The sequence below is a fragment of the Nerophis ophidion genome, linkage group LG12 (assembly GCF_033978795.1).
Source record: "Nerophis ophidion isolate RoL-2023_Sa linkage group LG12, RoL_Noph_v1.0, whole genome shotgun sequence".
Lineage (NCBI taxonomy): Eukaryota > Metazoa > Chordata > Actinopteri > Syngnathiformes > Syngnathidae > Nerophis > Nerophis ophidion.
The window spans coordinates 64,103,159-64,125,982 of record NC_084622.1 but is presented as its reverse complement, the minus strand read 5'-3'; the positions used below and the strand labels follow the sequence as shown (position 1 = coordinate 64,125,982).

The 22,824-nt window shown below is 39.9% G+C and overlaps 1 protein-coding gene across 3 annotated transcripts in view; it reads left to right on the top strand.

Moving 5' to 3' along the window:
• kcng4a (potassium voltage-gated channel, subfamily G, member 4a) overlaps positions 1-22,824 on the top strand; it is a 244,221-nt gene that overhangs the window by 216,920 nt on the left and 4,477 nt on the right. The gene's annotated exons all lie outside the window — the stretch shown is intronic.

Below are 22,824 nucleotides of genomic sequence, written 5' to 3'. Positions count from 1 at the left end.
TCTTCAAGTCCCACCACAGCTTTTCTAGAGGATTTAGGTCTGGCCACTGTGAAGGCCACTCCAGAGTCTTGCAGCCCTTCTTCTGCAACCACTCTGATGTTGATTTGGAGGTATGCTTGGGATCCTTGTCCTGTTGGAAGGTCCAACGTCTCCCAAGCCTCAGCTTCCTCACTGACTTCATGACATTTGCAGCTAATATATCCTGCTAGGAAATAGAATTCATAATGCCTTGAACGCGCTGGAGATTCCCGGTACCTGAGGCAGAGAAACAGCCCCAGAGCATGATTGACCCCCCACCATGCTTAACAGTAGGCAAGGTGTTCTTCTCTTTGTAAGCTTCATTTTTTTCTCCTCCAGACATAACATTGATTCATAGGCCCAAAGAGTTCCAGTTTTGTCTCATCACTCCATAGAACAGTTTCCCAAAACCTTTGGGGTTTGTCCAGATGAATTTTGGCATACTGGAGTCTATTTTCTTGTGCCTGGTAGTCAGAAGTGGGGTGTGCCTGGGAGTTCTGGCATGGAGGCCTTCATCTCGTAGTCTGGGACGAAACCTGCGTTCCCCCCTCTGCAATGTCCTGTTGTAGTTCTTCAGCTGTTACCCGGGGGTTTTTCACCACTGTACGCACACAGCATCCTCTTTCTACCACGCCCAGGTAGTGTTTCCACTGTGCCTTTAGCTTTAAACTTGCAAATTATGCTCCCAACTGTGTCTCTTGGAATGTGTAATGTCTTTGCTATTTTCTTATATCCATATCCTTTCTTATGAAGAGAAATGACCTCCTCTCTTGACTTCTTTGACCACTCCCTGGACTTCACCATGTTGCAAATACACCATTGACCATCTACAAGAAGCTGAGCGTCACAGTCTTTTTCAATCAGTTTAATTGTTGCTGGTTATGGTTCTAATCACATCTACAGGTGTTTTCAACACCTGATTGAAAAGACCTTATTCAAATTCTGTTCTTAAGAGTTATGATCTTCAAGGGGTTGAATAATTTTGTCAATGAGATATTAAGAGAAATGACACTGTTTGGTATGTTACAAAATATAATGTTGTAATTCAAGTTGCATTTGTCTATTTAATGCATCTTTATTTGATATGACTATAAACAAAATACGGAACAAATGTCCAACTTGCTAAAACACCAAAATTGTGTTGAATAATTTTGATCACAACTGTAATTCTAAACATTTCTTCACAAAAAAAAAAAACACCTTTAACATCAATATTTGTGGAACATGTCCACAAAAAATCCAGCTGTCAACACTGAATATTGCATTGTTGCATTTCTTTTCACAGTTTATGAACTTACATTCATATTTTGTTGAAGTATTATTCAATAAATATATTTATATTTAAGATTTTTGAATCGTTGCTATTTTTTAAATATTAAAAAAAAAAAATCTCACAAACCCCTTGGCATACCATCAAGTACCCCCAGGGGTACGCGTACCCCCATTTGAGAACCACTGTCTTACATAATGCTTTCCCAGTTCTTCATCGTAATCACCTTCACTTGCGTCGAGTTTGTCTTCGGTGAATGAAAACATGCTTGACTCTTGATTGATTGATTGATTGATACTTTTATTAGTAGATTGCACAGTACAGTACATATTCCGTACAATTGACCACTAAATGGTAACACCCCAATAAGTTTTTCAACTTGTTTAAGTCGGGGTTCACGTTAATCAATTCATCGACACCAGACTTGACACTGACTTTTGAAGAGTAGTCCGTTTATTTGCCCTCAAAAGTGATTCAGTTGCTTTTCACAGCAACTTGCAGTACAACTAAAGCGGATGATGAGAGAATCTTTTTCTGGCTGAATCAGCAAAACATGTTTAAATCAAGAGATGCTCTCATAAATGTGAATACGGAACTCACCAGGCACGAGACATCTATAGTACATTGATTATTAGGGCTGTGAATCTTTGGGTGTCCCACGATTCGATTCAATATCGATTCTTGGGGTCACGATTCGATAATATATCGATTTTTTTTCGATTCGATTCGATTCTCGATTCAAAAACGATACTTTTCCAATTCAAAACGATCCTGTATTCATTCAATACATGCAAGCAGAGTAGCAAATTTTTTTTTAAAAAAGCTTTTATAATTGTAAAGGACAATGTTTTATCAACTGATTGCAATAATGTAAATTTGTTTTAACTATTAAATGAACCAAAAATATGACTTTTTTATCTTTGTGAAAACATTGGACACAGTGTGTTGTCCAGCTTATGAGATGCCATGCAAGTGTAAGCCACTGTGACACTATTGTTCTTTTTTTTAATTTTTATAAATGTCTAATGATAATGTCAATGAGGGATTTTTAATCACTGCTATGCTGAAATTATAACTAATATTGATACTGTTGTTGATAATATTCATTTTTGTTTCACTACTTTTGGTTTGTTCTGTGTGGTGTTTGTGTCTCCTCTCAATTGCTCTGTTTATTGCAGTTCTGAGTGTTGCTGGGTCAGGTTTGGTTTTGGAATTGGATTGCATTGTTATGGTATTGCTGTGTATTGGTTTGTTGGATTGATACCATCCATCCATCCATTTTCTGCTGCTTATTCCCTTTCGGGGTCGCGGGGGGCGCTGGCGCCTATCTCAGCTACAACCGGGCAGAAGGCGGGGTACACCCTGGACAAGTCGCCACCTCATCGCAGGGCCAACACAGATAGACAGACAACATTCACACACTAGGGCCAATTTAGTGTTGCCAATCAACCTATCCCCAGGTGCATGTCTTTGGAAGTGGGAGGAAGCCGGAGTACCCGGAGGGAACCCACGCATTCACGGGGAGAACATGCAAACTCCACACAGAAAGATCCCGAGCCTGGATTTGAACCCAGGACTGCAGGAACCTCGTATTGTGAGGCAGACGCACTAACCCCTCTGCCACCGTGAAGCCCCTGTTGGATTGATACATTTAAAAAAAAAAAAATACATTTAAAAAAATGAGAATTGATTGTGAATCGCACAACACCCCTATTGATTATACATAAAAATAACATTGCAAGATAGTTGTATTTGTAAATTGAGACAGTGTTGATATCTAACGTTGGATCCACGTTGTTGGTTGGGAAAATTTAGCAAATTTCACTGATCAAATCAATGTCGGAACCTTGACATTGATTAAACGTCAACAAAAAGCATGTTTTTCCAACGTTAACTTTGAGTTGCTCAACGGCAGGACTTAATACTACAAGTCCTCACTGTTTCAATGTTGTGTGTCTGCTGCAAGGGTTTAATTAGTCGGGCTTGTTTTGCAAAGACGGGAAGAGAAAGAAAAGGAGCAGCTCTACTGTAACTGCTAATAGAAGATGTTCACTGGCGTGTATGATGATGCGACCCAAGCAGCAAATAGAATCGCGGGGTGTATGCTGCTGACAACATACTAGTACAAACTTAATGGGATGCTGCTTCACTCTGCATAAACATACTGACCCTGAATCGACCATGAAAGCCACACAAGACTCAAGAGAGTTTTTCATGCCAATAAATGGCTGCTGAAGGTGGCTGCACTCACATGTCCATGAAGGACACTTGGAATGTGTTGAGGTTTATTCCTGTCCCCCATTTAACTTGATGCAAAAAAGTCAGTGTTCAAAAACAAGAAAAAACAAAAAAAAAATACAAAAGTTAGGGGCATTTTACTTGAACTAAGCAAAATGATCTGCCAATTGAACAAGAAAATGTGGCTTGTCAAGACTTTCCAAAACAAGTCAAATTAGCTAACCTCAATGAACCCCAAAATACCTTCAAATAGGTATATTCTCACTAATAAAAAGTGCACTTTTCTTGGTAGAAAAAACAAATATGAGTCATTGTGTCTCAATATGTTGAAAAATATTCTTTAATTAAGTACATGCTAGTGCCATTATCTTGACAATGATACATTGATACCTTGAAAATGGATACATGGATGATACAGCATGTGGTCAGATGAAACCAAAATAGAACTTTTTGGTATAAACTCAAATCGTCGTGTTTGGAGGAAAAAAAATACTTAGTTGCATGCCAAGAACACCACACCTACTGTGAAGCATGGGGGTGGAAACATCATGCTTTGGGGCTGTTTTTCTGCTAAGGGGACAGGACGATTGATCCGTGTTAAGGAAAGAATGAATGGGGCCATGTATCGTGAGATTTTGAGCCAAAACCTCCTTCCATCAGTGAGAGCTGTAAATGGTTGACCAAATACTTATTTTCCACCATAATTTACAAATAAATTCTTTAAAATTCCTACAATGTAAATTCCTGGATTTTTTTTAATATTCTGTCTCTCCCAGTTGAAGTGTACCTATGATGAAAATGACAGACCTCTGTCATCATTTGAAGTGGGAGAACTTGCACAATCGCTGGCTGACTAAATACTTTTTTGCCTCACTGTATATATATATATACTGTACATATATATATGTATGTGTGGGAAAAATCACAAGACTACTTCATCTCTACAGAACTGTTTCATGAGGGGTTCCCTCAATCATTAGGAGAATCATCATACATATTGCGCTCTACCACGGTATCGAGCACTATTCTCTGGATAATCCGATCAAGACATACTATATATATATATTTATATATATATATATATATATATATATATATATATATATATATATATATATATATATATATATATATGTGTATGTATACATATATATATAATATATATATATATGTATACATACACATATATATATGTATACATACCCATATATATATATATACATATATATATATAAATATACATATATATATACATATACATATATACAAATACATATATACATATATAAAAATACATATATACATACATACATATATAAACATATATACATATACACATACATATGTATACATATAAACATACATATATACATATATAGACATACATATGTATACATATATATATATATATATATATATATATATATACATATATATATATATATATATGTATACATATATATATATATATATGTGTATACATATATATATATATGTATACATATATATACATACATATATATATATATATGTATACATATATATATATATGTATACATATGTATGTATGTATGTCTATATATGTATATATATATATATATATATATGTATACATATGTATGTATGTATGTATGTCTATATATGTATATATATATATATATATATATATATATGTATATATGTATACATATGTATGTATATATGTATATATATGTATATATGTATACATATGTATGTATATATGTGTGTGTATATGTGTATATGTTTATATATGTATGTATGTATATATGTATTTGTATATATGTATATATGTATATATGTATTTGTATATATGTATATGTATATATATATATGTATATTTATATATATATATGTATATATATGTATATATATATGTATGTATATATATATATATGTATATATATATGTATATATATATATATGTATATATATATATATATATATATATATATATATATATATATATATATATATATATGGATGGATGTATGGGAATAAAAAAAATGTTCATTGTAATTTTTTAAGAATTTATCTAAATGGGCATGAACTATTTATGTTCAACATTGTTTGAAATGTCACGTCAAAATGTTTAAATATAACTTTCAGTTTGCTGTACTGTGCCAACTGTACTTCTATACTAGTACATGTTTTCTATTGTTTCATTGAAAATAAAACAGCAAAGTCCATTTGGGTGTCATCTGTTTTAATGAGACACAATTGTGTCAAAGTCGTGATTTTATTTTTTTCACGCTTGAAATAAGAAATTCTGACTTTCAAACTACTTGTGAGTGTTGATGACACAGCTTTGCAACAGTTGATATTTTAGTTTCAAGCATGTTTTACTCAATATAGGTCATCAAATCTCAGCAACAAGCTGTAATATCTTACTCAGATCATTTAGGACCAAAACATTTAAAACAAGTAAAACACTCAAACATTAAATCTGCTTAGTGAGAAGAATTGTCTTACCAGACAGCAAATAAGCAAATATCAGTCTTATTTGAGATATTTAATCTTACTTAGATTTCAGTTTTTGCAGTGTAGATGTCATAGTCGATGCTCCCTGCATCCTCAACTCGTGTGCCTTCTTGGCGATGTCAGCGTTGTGTTCTGTCAGATGCTCATTGATGTAAAAGTGTGTTCCTGTCATCTTGACTCTGACTCAGGAAAGCCACCTTGCCTTTACTGTTGGTGAAATTTCTGATGATGATGATAGGTGTTGTGTTATTCCTGCTAGACATCTGTATACATGTGTTGATGTTGACATCCACAACCGCTCCCTTTGATTGCAAAAGTTGGCCGCCTGTTGCACTGTTGAAGCCGCAGCACCTTGTCCTAGTCCCGTGTTCTTAGGCATGTGTGTTATATGAAGGCCAGTCATAATCACAATGTTCATTGGGACAAACTCTTGCACTTCCTCGATCTGACACATCGTTTGAGATATTATGTGATCCGTTTCAACATTCACTTTTTCTTCTTGTCCAATCAATTTGTATTCTATTCCATCTCTATCTTTACAGAGTGTATCACAAAGTCTAGCAGTGTTCTTCTTCACTTTCTTAATGTTTGACAAGTGTTTCATGCCTCAGTGCCGTTAATCCACTTGAGAAAACCCTTCGTTCAGCCTGGCTCTCATATAATTTAACCTCATTATTACGTTTGGTTCCTTCCAGATTCTCGACTGTCTTCCAAATCTTCTGTATTCTTTTTTTCTGCCCATTTTGTTGCAGTCAGAAGACTTTGAAGTTAGCAATGGTTAGCTTGTCTCAGTGGAAGTATTTTTCAAGGAGTTACTTTCTCTTGCCAGATGGTATTTAAGCCAGTGGTGGAAGCAAACAGATCTGTGGTTTTGGTCAACATCTGTATTTGTGTTTCATTTATTCATCGGCGGTCACTCGAACGAGTATGACGATCCTCCTGGGAGGGGTGTATCTATGCAGGATGCCTGTGCGTGACTTTGTTTAACATAGGAAGACTGGTGCACAGACAGTCATCAGAGTCCATCGTTAGCAATAGATCATTAGTCAATTTTGCGAGGGCTGTCTCAGTCGAGTGATTTGCCCTGAAACCGGATTGAAAGGTTTCACATAGATTGTTAAACGCTAAGTGTTCATTTAGCTGCTCTGCAACAATTTTTTCAAGGATTTTCGAAATAAAGGGCAGGTGAGACACCGGTCGGTAGTTTACCAGGAGGTCAGGATCGAGGTTAGGTCTTTTAAGGAGAGGATGAATAACCGCTTTTTTGAATGCTAGGGGAACAGTGCCCGAGGAAAGTGATAAGTTTATAATATTTAGCACTGATTGACCTAATAATACAAAAAGCTCCTTGATAAGTTTCCCAGGAAGTGGGTCAAGTAAACATGTTTGTTTTATTCCATTTACACGTTGTAACAATTCTTCTAGTGTTATTTCATCAAAACGAGAGAAACTATTTTGGATATTTGCAGTATCCGCCGTATATACAATCGTATCTGTGTTACTATAACCCAGTTGTAGCTGGGACGCATTGTCTTTAATCTCCTTTATAATAAGTTCAATTTTCTTATTAAAGAACTTCATAAAGTCATCTGCCGAATGGGTGGAGCTACCTCATTATTACATTTGGTTCCTTCCAGATTCTCGACTGTCTTCCAAATCTTCTGTATTCTTTTTTTCTGCCCATTCTGTTGCAGTCAGAAGACTTTGAAGTTAGCAATGGTTAGCTTGTCTCAGTGGAAGTATTTTCCAAGGAGTTACTTTCTCTTGCCAGATGGTGTTTAAGCCAGTGGTGGAAGCAAACAGATCTGTGGTTTTGGCCAACATCTGTATTTGTGTTTCATTTATTCATCGGCGGTCACTCGAACGAGTATGACGATCCTCCTGGTAGGGGTGTATCTATGCAGGATGCCTGTGCGTGACTTTGTTTAACATAGGAAGACTGGTGCACAGACAGTCATCAGAGTCCATCGTTAGCAATAGATCATTAGTCAATTTTGCGAGGGCTGTCTCAGTTGAGTGATTTGCCCTGAAACCGGATTGAAAGGTTTCACATAGATTGTTAAACGCTAAGTGTTCATTTAGCTGCTCTGCAACAATTTTTTCAAGGATTTTCGAAATAAAGGGAAGGTGAGACACCGGTCGGTAGTTTACCATGAGGTCAGGATCGAGGTTAGGTCTTTTAAGGAGAGGATGAATAACCGCTTTTTTGAATGCTAGGGGAACAGTGCCCGAGGAAAGTGATAAGTTTATAATATTTAGCACTGATGGACCTAATAATACAAAAAGCTCCTTGATAAGTTTCCCAGGAAGTGGGTCAAGTAAACATGTTGTTTGTTTTATTCCATTTACACGTTGTAACAATTCTTCTAGTGTTATTTCATCAAAACGAGAGAAACTATTTTGGATATTTGCAGTATCCGCCGTATATACAATCGTATCAGTGTTACTATAACCCAGTTGTAGCTGGGACGCATTGTCTTTAATCTCCTTTCTAATAAGTTCAATTTTCTTATTAAAGAACTTCATAAAGTCATCTGCCGAATGGGTGGAGCTACCTCATTATTACATTTGGTTCCTTCCAGATTCTCGACTGTCTTCCAAATCTTCTGTATTCTTTTTTTCTGCCCATTCTGTTGCAGTCAGAAGACTTTGAAGTTAGCAATGGTTAGCTTGTCTCAGTGGAAGTATTTTCCAAGGAGTTACTTTCGCTTGCCAGATGGTATTTAAGCCAGTGGTGGAAGCAAACAGATCTGTGGTTTTGGTCAACATCTGTATTTGTGTTTCATTTATTCATCGGCGGTCACTCGAACGAGTATGACGATCCTCCTGGGAGGGGTGTATCTATGCAGGATGCCTGTGCGTGACTTTGTCTGTGCACCAGTCTTCCTATGTTAAACATGTTTACTTGACCCACTTCCTGGGAAACTTATCAAGGAGCTTTTTGTATTATTAGGTCCACCAGTGCTAAATATTATAAACTTATCACTTTCCTCGGGCACTGTTCCCCTAGCATTCAAAAAAGCGGTTATTCATCCTCTCCTTAAAAGACCTAACCTCGATCCTGACCTCCTGGTAAACTACCGACCGGTGTCTCACCTTCCCTTTATTTCGAAAATCCTTGAAAAAATTGTTGCAGAGCAGCTAAATGAACACTTAGCGTTTAACAATCTATGTGAAACCTTTCAATCCGGTTTCAGGGCAAATCACTCGACTGAGACAGCCCTCGCAAAATTGACTAATGATCTATTGCTAACGATGGACTCTGATGACTGTCTGTGCACCAGTCTTCCTATGTTAAACAGTCACCACACAATCCTTGACAGAAGCTGGTCAGGGTCCTGTGGTATGGAGTCCAAGACGACTGGGGACCCTTTTCTGCTGCAGCCTTCTTCCGCCATCGCAGTCGTTGTGGTAGTTCTTACATCTACCGTCTTCCGCCTGCTCCGTAGTTGAGGTCTTCATTGTATCCCTGGATAGGGGGCAGTCAGGTACTAGGCCTATGCCAAGGGCTACCTGGGGTAACAGTAGTAAAGATGTTAACCTCCTAGTGCCCCAAGACCCCATAGAGGAGCCTCCACTCCCGGACTCACTTTAACGTCATGCCCAGGACACATTAATAGTGCACATTAATCAACACTTGAATAAACAGTGTAAATGTGCCGGACTTAGCATAAATGCTCATTTGAAATACGTCCATACGTACCTGGACACATGAGGACTTTGAATATGACCAATGTATGATCCTGTAATGACTCGATATCGGTTGGATACCCAAATTTGTGGCATCATCCAAAACTAATTTAAAGTATCAAACAACAGAAGAATAAGTGATTATTACATTTTAACAGAAGTATAGATAGAACATGTGGAAAGAGAAAGTAAGCAGATATTAACAGTAAATGAACAAGTAGATTAATAATTAATTCTCTACCACTTGTCCTTAATAATGTTGACAAAATAATAGAATGGAAAATGACACAATATGTTACTGCATATGTCAGCAGACTAAATTAGGAGCCTTTGTTTGTTTACTTACTAATAAAAGACTGTCGTGTTCTGTGGTCAGGATTCTGTTTAGTTATGTTCTGTTTAGTTTTTGACTCCATTAGTTCCTGTTTTTGCGCACCCTGGTTTGTTTTAGTTTCCATGACGACCATTAGTTTCACCTGCCTCATTTATTTGAACTCACACACCCGTTGTTAATCATGTCACTATTATTTAAGCCTGTAGTTGCCAGGTAGTCGACCTGGCGACATTAGCCCTGATACTCTACTGACATCATGCATCTCTTGCTCTGCCCACGTTGGATCTCCTGTGTTTGTTCGATCCATGCCATAGTTCTCGCCACCGTAAGTGTATTTGTTTAGACTTTTGACAAGAACAAGAAAGTTTGATCACATTACGCCTGTCCTGGCTCACCTGCACTGGCTTCCTGTGCACTTAAGATGTGACTTTAAGGTTTTACTACTTACGTATAAAATACTACACGGTCTAGCTCCATCCTATCTTGCCGATTGTATTGTACCATATGTCCCGGCAAGAAATCTGCGTTCAAAGGACTCCGGCTTATTAGTGATTCCCAGAGCCCAAAAAAAGTCTGCGGGCTATAGAGCGTTTTCCGTTCGGGCTCCAGTACTCTGGAATGCCCTCCCGGTAACAGTTTGAGATGCTACCTCAGTAGAAGCATTTAAGTCTCACCTTAAAACTCATTTGTATACTCTAGCCTTTAAATAGACTCTCTTTTTGGACCAGTTGATCTGCCGTTTCTTTTCTTTTTCTTGTATGTCCCACTCTCCCTTGTGGAGGGGGTCCGGTCCGATCTGTTGGCCATGTACTGCTTGCCTGTGTATCGGCTGGGGACATCTCTGCGCTGCTGATCCGCCTCCGCTTGGGATGGTTTCCTGCTGGCTCCGCTGTGAACGGGACTCTCGCTGCTGTGTTGGATCCGCTTTGGACTGGACTCTCGCGACTGTGTTGGATCCATTGTGGATTGAACTTTCACAGTATCATGTTAGACCCGCTCGACATCCATTGCTTTCCTCCTCTCCAAGGTTCTCATAGTCATCATTGTCACCGACGTCCCACTGGGTCATTATTGTCACCGATGTCCCACTGGGTGTGAGTTTTTCCTTGCCCTTATGTGGGCCTACCGAGGATGTCGTGGTGGTTTGTGCAGCCCTTTGAGACACTAGTGATTTAGGGCTATATAAGTAAACATTGATTGATTGATTGACCTTCATAGTTCTGCCTTTGTGTTATTTTTGTTCCCTGCATTAAGTTTTGTGCCTTCACTGCGAGCGCCTTTTGTTTGTAGCTTTTGAGTTCAAATTAAAATCACGTATTTACCTTCGAGCCATGTCAAGTCCAGTTCGTTTGCATTCCGGGAAAACAACCCTCGCAGCAAGCAAGTTGCACTAAAGTCCACGTTCTTACAAAGACAAGATGTCTTGTATGTTCACTATTTTATTTAAGGACAAACTTTTCATAGGAATTATATGTTTAATGTACCGTAAGATTTTATTGTTAAAATAACGTCAGTAATGCAATTTTTTTGTGGTCCCCTTTATTGAAAAAAGTACCGAAATGTATAGAAATAATCTTGGTACCGGTATCAAAATATTGTTATCACTACAAGAATACTTTGTACAAACCCTGTTTCCAAATGAGTTAGGAAATTGTGTTAGATGTAAAAATAAGCGTTACACAATGATTTGCAAATCCTTTTCAACCCATATTCAGTTGAATGCACTACAAAGACAACATATTTGATGTTCAAACTCATAAACTTTTTGCAAATAATGATTAATTTAGAATTTCATGGCTGCAACAGGTGCCAAAGTAGTTGGGAAAGGGCATGTTCACCACTGTGTTACATCACCTTTTCTTTTAACAACACTCAATAAACGTTTGGGAACTGAGAAAACTAATTGTTGAAGCTTTGAAAGTGGAATTCTTTCCCATTCTTGTTTTATGTAGAGCTTCAGTCGTCCAATAGTCCGGGGTCTCCGCTGTCGTATTTTACGCTTCATAATGCGCCACACATTTTCCATGGGAGACAGGTCTGGACTGCAGACGGGCCAGGAAAGTACCCGCACTCTTTTTTTTATAAAGCCACGCAGTTGTAACACTTGTCTTGCTGAAATAAGCATGATAGCGTTGCTTGGATGACAACATATGTTGCTCCAAAACCTGTATGTACCTTTCAGCATTAATGGTGCCTTCACAGATGTGTAAGTTACCCATGCCTTGGGCACTAATACACCCCCATACCATCACACATGCTGGCTTTTGAACTTTGCGCCTATAACAATCCGAATGGTTATTTTTCCTCTTTGTTCTGGAGGACACCACGTCCTCTGTTTCCAAATATAATTTGAAATGTGGACTTGTCAGACCACAGAACACCTTTCCACTTTGCATCAGTCCACCATGAATTGATTAACGTGGACCTCGACTTAAACAAGTTGAAAAACTTATTCGGGTGTTACCATTTAGTGGTCAATTGTACGGAATATGTACTGTACTGTGCAATCTACTAATAAAAGTATCAATCAATCAATCAATCTTAGGTGAGCTCGGGCCCAACGAAGCCGGCGGCGTTTCAGGATATTGTTGATAAACTGTAGTTACCGACAGTGGTTTTATGAAGCGTTCCTGAGCCCATGTGGTGATATCCTTTACACTGCTTATGTGCAGTGATTTCTCCAGATTCTCTGAACCTTTTGATGATTTTACGGACCGTAGATGGTAAAATCCCTAAATTCCTTGCAATAGCTCGTTGAGAAATGTTGTTCTTAAACTGTTCGACAATTTGCTTACAAAGTGGTGACCCTCACCCCATCCTTGTTTGTGAATTACTTAGCATTTCATGGAAGCTGCTTTTATACCCAATCATGGCACCCACCTGTTCCCAATTAGCCTGCACACTTGTGGGATGTTCCAAATAAGTGTTTGATGAGCATTCCTAAACTTTATCAGTATTTATTGCCACTTTTCCCAACTTCTTTGTCACGTGTTGCTGGCATCATATTGTAAAGTTAATAATTATTTGCAAACAAGAATATTTTTATCAGTTTGAACATCAAATATGTTGTCTTTGTAGCATATTCAACTGAATATGGGTTGAAAAGGATTTGCAAATCATTGTATTCTGTTTATATTTACATCTAACACAATTTCATATTAGGAAACGGGGTTTGTATATTTATAGAAGTGAATGAAAATGGGAAATAGGCGATGGGTCATCTTCCATGTGTTGAAAGGAGCTGTTACAGAGTCCCAGAGAGAGTGGCCCCGAGGAGCTGAGGTCAGAGAGGTCTTGTGACAGAGGGACCGTCTGAGGAGACAGAAGTAGAAAGCTTGTAACTGTAACAAATGGCCTTTCATACAAAGGGTGAGAATAGCGCCGCGAAGCCCTAATGGGACTACTGTCGACGCAAGAGTACAGAGAAGGGGAAATAAATGAGAGGTAGAAAGTGCACATGAGAGACAAAACATGAAAGCTGAGCGCCGAAAGTGTCTGAAAGGTTGATGCCGGAATTACGTTGTCCGAATTCCCACCGTGGACGTCAGACTGCAGGTTTGATTAAAGAAGAGGACGGCTGTAGAGGCTGATATTTAGTTAGATTGGCCGCACGCTTCTTGTAATGATATTTGTCTTTCCCTTCGGCAAATGTCTTGATGAATAAATATCTCTTCAGGAGAGGAATCATGATGTGTTTTTTTGATGACTTAGGAACTTTTCATTTCCTGGGTTTTTCAGCAGTGACATTGGAGTAAAGGTAAATGGGACTCAACAGTAAAAATGTAAAACTTGGTAAAAAAAAAAATGTAAATACTATTTACATATTAGTAACGTGAATCTTACAACATTTTAAGAGTCGATTCAAGAATTGATTTTCAATTTAACACGATTCTCGTATTATTTTCGGGTCTCCCCATGTCTAGCATTAAAAGATTACAGTTGGTACAAAATGCGGCTGCTAGACTTTTGACAAGAACAAGAAAGTTTGATCACATTACGCCTGTACTGTATATACCTTTATATACATATATACATACATATATACCTATACTGTATATACCTTTATATACATATATACATACATATATACCTATACTGTATATACCTTTATATACATATATACATACATATACACCTATACTGTATATACCTTTATATAGATTATATACATACATATATACCTGTACTGTATATACCTTTATATACATACATATATACCTACACTGTATATACCTTTATATACATATATACATACATATATACCTATACTGTATATACCTTTATATACATATATACATACATATATACCTATACTGTATATACCTTTATATACATATATACATACATATATACCTATACTGTATATACCTTTATATACATATATACATACATATATACCTATACTGTATATACCTTTATATACATATATACATACATATATACCTGTACTGTATATACCTTTATATACATATATACATACATATATACCTATACTGTATATACCTTTATATACATACCTATACTGTATATACCTTTATCTACATATATACATACATATATACCTGTACTGTATATACCTTTATATACATATATACATACATATATACCTATACTGGCTCACCTGCACTGGCTTCCTGTGCACTTAAGATGTGACTTTAAGGTTTTACTACTTACGTATAAAATACTACACGGTCTAGCTCCATCCTATCTTGCCGATTGTATTGTACCATATGTCCCGGCAAGAAATCTGCCTTCAAAGGACTCCGGCTTATTAGTGATTCCCAAAGCCCAAAAAAAGTCTGCGGGCTATAGAGCGTTTTCCGTTCGGGCTCCAGTACTCTGGAATGCCCTCCCGGTAACAGTTCGAGATGCCACCTCAGTAGAAGCATTTAAGTCTCACCTTAAAACTCATTTGTATACTCTAGCCTTTAAATAGACTCCCTTTTTAGACCAGTTGATCTGCTGTTTCTTTTCTTTTTCTCCTATGTCCCACTCTCCCTTGTGGAGGGGGTCCGGTCCGATCCGGTGGCCATGTATCGGCTGTGTATCGGCTGGGGACATCTCTGCGCTGCTGATCCGCCTCCGCTTGGGATGGTTTCCTGCTGGCTCCGCTGTGAACGGGACTCTCGCTGCTGTGTTGGATCCGCTTTGGACTGGACTCTCGCGACTGTGTTGGATCCATTATGGATTGAACTTTCACAGTATCATGTTAGACCCGCTCGACATCCATTGCTTTCCTCCTCTCCAAGGTTTCTCATAGTCATCATTGTCACCGACGTCCCACTGGGTGTGAGTTTTCCTTGCCCTTATGTGGGCCTACTGAGGATGTCGTGGTGGTTTGTGCAGCCCTTTGAGACACTAGTGATTTAGGGCTATATAAGTAAACATTGATTGATTGATTGACACTCTTGCAATATTTTATTTGGTGTATAAATTACACTATAACTACTTCAAAATAGGAGCTTTTTAACCCGCAACCTATGTGTATGACAATGTATGACATATACCCAGAGAGATTAAGCACAGAGATGGCCTAAAAACGTATTTTCAAAAATATGCTTTACATTTTTTTTTTTTTTTTTTAAACGATTGACAATCATAATCAGTGTTGGTCCTATTACGTTAAAGGCCTACTGAAATGAGATGTTCTTATTTAAACGGGGATAGCAGCTCCATTCTATGTGTCATACTTCATCATTTCGCCATATTGCCATAATTTTGCTGAAAGGATTTAGTAGAGAACATCCACGATAAAGTTCGCAACTGGAAAAAAGTGAAGTGAAGTGAATTATATTTATATAGCGCTTTTCTCGAGTGACTCAAAGCGCTTTACATAGTGAAACCCAATATCTAAGTTACATTTAAAGCGGTGTGGGTGGCACTGGGAGCAGGTGGGTAAAGTGTCTTGCCCAAGGACACAACGGCAGTGACTAGGATGGCGGAAGCGGGAATCGAACCTGCAACCCTCAAGTTGCTGGCACGGCCACTCTGCCAGCCGAGCCCTGCCTCTACCGGAAGTCACAAGTGTGATGGCTCCTCACATATTCACATTGTTTTTATGCGAGCCTCCAACAAAAAGAGCTATTCGGACCGAGAAAACGACAATTTCCCCATTAATTTGAGCGAGGATGAAAGAGGATATTGATAGCGACGAACTATCAATCAATCAATCAATGTTTACTTATATAGCCCTAAATCACTAGTGTCTCAAAGGGCTGCACAAACCACTACGACATCCTCGGTAGGCCCACATAAGGGCAAGGAAAAACTCACACCCAGTGGGACGTCGGTGACAATGATGACTATGAGAACCTTGGAGAGGAGGAAAGCAATGGATGTGGAGCGGGTCTAACATGATACTGTGAAAGTTCAATCCATAATGGATCCAACACAGTCGCGAGAGTCCAGTCCAAAGCGGATCCAACACAGCAGCGAGAGTCCCGTTCACAGAGGAGCCAGCAGGAAACCATCCCAAGCGGAGGCGGATCAGCAGCGCAGAGATGTCCCCAGCCGATACACAGGCGAGCAGTACATGGCCACCGGATCGGACCGGACCCCCTCCACAAGGGAGAGTGGGACATAGGAGAAAAAGAAAAGAAACGGCAGATCAACTGGTCTAAAAAGGGAGTCTATTTAAAGGCTAGAGTATACAAATGAGTTTTAAGGTGAGACTTAAAGAATTATAGGAAAAATAAACAACAAACAGATATGTAAATTCACATTTTCAACATAAATTACAGAACGTTCAATATTTACAATGTGATACAGTACTTGATTCAGTCCTTGTTTTTACCAAAGATGGCATAAGTGCAACACGACACTTCATTAAACGACCTGGCAAAGTCCACGTTGTGGTGGCCGTGTCCAGAGGGGTTTTAGTGAAGGTAACGGGTAAATGTGAAAGTTCAGGAGGACAGAAATTAACTTGCTGCGTTATGAAAAACCAAAGGGAAAAAACAGAGCGGCTGCTGAGGAGCCTCCTACCTGCCCGGGGGCTCGGTTGGGTGGATTCAGTTCGGTTGGTTCTATTCCAGGCATTGATTGATTGATTGATACTTTTATTAGTAGATTGCACAGTACAGTACATATTCCGTACAATTGACCACTAAATGGTAACACCCCAATAAGTTTTTCAACTTGTTTAAGTCGGGGTCCACGTTAATCAATTCATGGTACAAATATATACTATCAACATAATACAGTCATCACACAAGTTAATCATCATAGTATGTACATTGAATTATTGACATTATTTACAATCCAGGGGGGTGGGATGAGGAGCTTTGGTTGATATCAGTACTTCAGTCATCAACAATTGCATCAACAGAGAAATGTGGACATTGAAACAGTGTAGGTCTTATTTAGTAGGATATGTACAGCCAGCAGAGAACATAGTGAGTTCACATAGCATAAGAACAAGTATATACTTTAGAAGTACATTTGAGTTGTTTATAATCCGGGGAGATGGGATGTGAATGGAGGAGGGTATTAGTAAAGTGTTGAAGTTGCCTGGAGGTGTTGTTTTAGAGCGGTTTTGAAGGAATATAGAGATGCACTTACTTTTATACCTGTTGGGAGTGCATTCCACATTGATGTGGCATAGAAAGAGAATGAGTTAAGACCTTTGTTAGATCAGAATCTGGGTTTAACGTGGTTTGTGGAGCTCCCCCTGGTGTTGTGGTTATGGCGGTCATTTACGTTAAGGAAGTAGTTTGACATGTACTTCGGTATCAAGGAGATGTAGCGGATTTTATAGACCAGGCTCAGTGCAAGTTGTTTTACTCTGTCCTCCACCCTGAGCCAGTGGGTTGGAGAAGTGTGTTGGAGTGAGGTGTGATCTGGGGTGGAGGTCTAAAAGTAACCGGACTAGCTTATTCTGGGATGTTTGGAGTCTAGATTTGAGGGTTTTGGAGGTGCTGGGGTACCAGGAGGTGCAAGCGTAAAGCATAAAGCTTCAGACTCTAGTTCAGGCTCTAGCTCGCCATCCAACATGGCCAATTGCGCAGATAAATCCCACTTAAACACTCTCGCACGACGACCCACGGCTTCAGTACTTGGCTCCTGCAGCAACGTCCCTCTCGCTCTTCCTGGAAGCAGCCCACTACTGGATTTTAGGCTTCCCGCAATAGGTCACGTGACCGCGTGACGTAATGACGCACGCAAAGACACGAAAATAAATAGGATATTTAATTGGGATTTGAAAGGTTATTTAAATAGAAAAGATATTAAAGTAAAATGATATTTAAATAGGGCTTCACGGTGGAAGAGGGGTTAGTGCGTCTGCCTCACAGTACGAAGTTCCTGCAATCCTGGGTTCAAATCCAGGCTTGGGATCTTTCTGTGTGGAGTTTGCATGTTCTCCCCGTGAATGCGTGGGTTCCCTCCGGGTACTCCGGCTTCCTCCCACCTCCAAAGACATGCACCTGGGGATAGGCTCCTCCCACCTCCAAAGACATGCACCTGGGGATAGGCTCCTCCCACTTCCAAAGACATGCACCTGGGGATAGGCCCCTCCCACCTCCAAAGACATGCACCTGGGGATAGGCCCCTCCCACTTCCAAAGACATGCACCTGGGGATAGGCCCCTCCCACTTCCAAAGACATGCACCTGGGGATAGGTTGATTGGCAACACTAAATTGGCTCTAGTGTGTGAATGTTGTCTGTCTATCTGTCTTAGCCCTGCGATGAGGTGGCGACTTGTCCAGGGTGTACCCTGCCTTCCACCCGATTGTAGCTGAGATAGGCGCCAGCGCCCCCCGCGACCCCAATAGGGAATAAGCGGTAGAAAATGGATGGATGGATCGATGGATATTTAAATAGAAAGATGTTTAATTAGAAATAATATTCAATGGGGTTTTGAGAGGATATTTCAATACAATTATTTAAATAGGAAGATTTAATTAATTAATTATTTTTTTTCCCTTGGCCTCAGTCTGCACCCCCTCTCCAAGGCCCAGGCTAAGACCGATTTTTTTATTTCATTTTAATCTTCTATTCCCCCCCCCTTGTTTACCTGTATCTCATCTTTTTTTTGTAAGGGGCGCTGGAAGCCGGCAGACCCGTCAGCGATCCTGTTCTGTCTCCCTGTAATGTTTGTCTGATCTTGAATGGGATTGTGCTGAAAATTGTAATTTTCCTGAAGGAACTCTCCTGACGGAATGAATAAAGTACTATCTAATTACAAAGAATATTCAATGGGTTTTAAAAGGATATTTAAATAAGGATATTTAATGGTGTTTTGTCACCCAGGTTACACACTTCTATTTTGTAAAGTAAATGTGAACAGCCGATATGGGCATCTACATCTACATCTACATCTACATCTACTATATGATTTTCCTGAGATGCCAGACAGGACACACAAAAATATTAAATAAAAACGACTTTGACACCACCGTTTTAGAAGATACGAAATCTGTGCAGGGCAAATTTCTCTCACTATTGCACAAAAACCTGAACTAATCCGTCCTGAACTTTAGCAGCACGCTTTGCTTTCTCGTTACTGCATCGGCGTCTTCGTTAAAGCGAGCATGAGGATGCTGACGATGCTGTTTTCTAGCAAAGCATTCCCAGTAAACCACTTAGTGCTGCCCACCCGAGGACCAAATGGAAAGATGACAATGCCTAAGCAGCAAATAGAAATAGTTTGCTGTGCTGCCGAAAATGTCAAAGTCTCATTTGCGACTGAATAATAACCCTGTGCACAAAGGGAAACGGGCGCACCTCACACAGCGGACATAACAGGCTTAAAGTCACATTGGGATGAGGGAGGGGGGCGAGGGAAGAAGTGATGAATGAGACTGGGATGAGGGGGACGTAGAGACACCATGGCGGGAGTCCTGTTTCACTTGGGAGAACACTGAAACGGATGAAGGTTTTTCAGGAGAAAGGGTGAACCGTGTGTGTGTGTGTGGGGGGGGGGGGAGTGGCCAAAATGAAGGATGAGAAGGGTGGGGAGTCCGGAGAGAGTAATGAAAGAGGAACTGGAATGACTAATGAGGAGGAGGAGTAGACAGCGACAAGATGAGAGGAAGAGGGAGAAGTAATGGAAGGGACTGGAAAGACGGTGCAGTGCATGAACCGATAATAAGTGGCATGAGCTGATGAAGCTTTTCTGTTTTCCCCTCGCTTTCAGGCAGAAATGTTGTTTTTCTCTAAATGTAACAAGCTCGAACAGGACGAACACCGTGAGAAATAAAGATCAAGTATCGCGCCGATCGATCTCTGCTGCAGGATTCACTTGATGAGTCAGTTCCTTACTTGGAAGCGTGTGTGTGTGTGCGTGTGTGTGTGTGTGTGTGTGTGTGTGTGTGTGTGTGTGTGTGTGTGTGTGTGTGTGTGTGTGCGTGTGTGTGTGTGTGTGTGTGTTGTCGTGGAAATTTCTTAAAGGGGACATCTCTGCGCTGCTGATCCGCCTCCGCTTGGGATGGTTTCCTGCTGGCTCCGCTGTGAACGGGACTCTCGCTGCTGTGTTGGATCCGCTTTGGACTGGACTCTCGCGACTGTGTTGGATCCATTGTGGATTGAACTTTCACAGTATCATGTTAGACCCGCTCGACATCCATTGCTTTCCTCCTCTCCAAGGTTCTCATAGTCATCATTGTCACCGACGTCCCACTGGGTGTGAGTTTTTCCTTGCCCTTATGTGGGCCTACCGAGGATGTCGTAGTGGTTTGTGCAGCCCTTTGAGACACTAGTGATTTAGGGCTATATAAGTAAACATTGATTGATTGATTGATGATAAAGACGATCCTTTAGTGACGAATAGCTTTAAAATGATTTATTAAAGTAAGAAACAAATAATCAATCAATCAATCAATGTTTACTTATATAGCCCTAAATCCCTCGTGTCTCAAAGGGCTGCACAAACCACTACGACATCCTCGGTAGGCCCACATAAGGGCAAGGAAAACTCACACCCAGTGGGACGTCGGTGACGATGAGGACTATGAGAACCTTGGAGAGGAGGAAAGCAATGGATGTCTAACATGATACTGTGAAAGTTCAATCCACAATGGATCCAACACAGTCGCGAGAGTCCAGTCCAAAGCGGATCCAACACAGCAGCGAGAGTCCCGTTCACAGCGGAGCCAGCAGGAAACCATCCCAAGCGGAGGCGGATCAGCAGCGCAGAGATGTCCCCAGCCGATACACAGGCAAGCAGTACATGGCCACCGGACCGGACCGGACCCCCTCCACAAGGGAGAGTGGGACATAGAAGAAAAAGAAAAGAAACGGCAGATCAACTATTATAAATAATAACAAACTTTGCAAAGCGAGACCAAACCAGAACGACACATGAAGTGAATTGTGAAGTGAATTATATTTATATAGCGCTTTTCTCTAGTGACTCAAAGCGCTTTACATAGTGACACCCAATATCTAAGTTACATTTAAACCAGTGTGGGTGGCACTGGGAGCAGGTGGGTACAGCATCTTGCCCAAGGACACAACGGCAGTGACTAGGATGGCGGAAGCGGGAATCGAACCTGCAACCCTCAAGTTGCTGGCACGGCCGCTCTACCAACCGAGCTGTCGCGCCTCGTTCCAGCTTGTTCTAACTCCTTTAGAATTTGACATGACAATTATACATTCTCAGAAGTCCCACACTCCATGCTCATTTACATACTGTACACCAGTGGAATGAATACCCAAAGTCCTGTGAAGGGGAGAGGGTGTTGTTTGCCCGGGGGGGGGGGTCACTCAGGAAAGGGGAACAATTTAGCTCTCTTGGGGGTCAGGAAGAGGGAAAACACATGCCCACGTCAACTATAGTCCATATGTCACATCAAAGACACAGGAGAACGAGCCCGATCAGATTAGAGGCCTCTTGCAGAGCGTCACATTCCTAAACCTAATAAACAACTTTTGGTACCCAGTTCAAAGAACATCATCTATTTAAACAAGTATAAGGAATTTTGCTATTACAATGTGTGTGTGTGTGTGTGTGTGTGTGTGTGCGAGGTTTGTTCTCCCGGGATGCAAACGGACTATTCCAGACAAGGTTTGCAGGTAGTAACATATTTATTAACCTGACTCAATAAAACTTAGCAGGGCTTGAGGTAAACAAACTATGACGTGGAACAAACCCAAAACTTGTGGCATGAAACAAACAGCATAAGCTATGGCCCGGAACGAACAAACGTACTCGGACACGGTGTGAGGCGAACAACATGGATTATGGTATCGAGTGAAAACAAGCAACGACGCCAGGCCGACTGACTGGCAAAGACAGGCTTAAATAAGGGTGTCTTGATAAGAGCAGGTGTGTGTCCCGAACACCAGAGGCAGGTGAAACTAATAAGTCAGCATGGTAACCAAACTAACAAGGGAGCGCAAACAGGAACTAAAAGAGTCCAAAAACTAACAAACATAATCCAGACCACAGATCATGACAGAAGTTTAGTTCTAGTTTAGGTTTCCTGAGGATGACATTTTCCTACAGCATGATTATAAAACATTATTACCTAAAGTATGATTCACATTCAGAATTGTCCATCCTTAGTTGGAGTTGCAGATGATTTCATTCCTGCTAAAGAGCAGTTTTTAGTAATTTCACTGAAGATGCAAGATTTGCTTTAACATTTAAGTGATGAAACTCCCTATAAGAGGACAGCTCTAGTGCTGTATTCTGACTATCATGTCATATTGCAGTTGAACTTTTTTTTTTTTAATGGTCCTCAGTAGTCAGGTACAAATTTGTGTTGAATTATACAACATTTTTCAAATTTGGTCCCCATGAAGCATATAAACTCTTTTTTCCCAGAGTCCCCA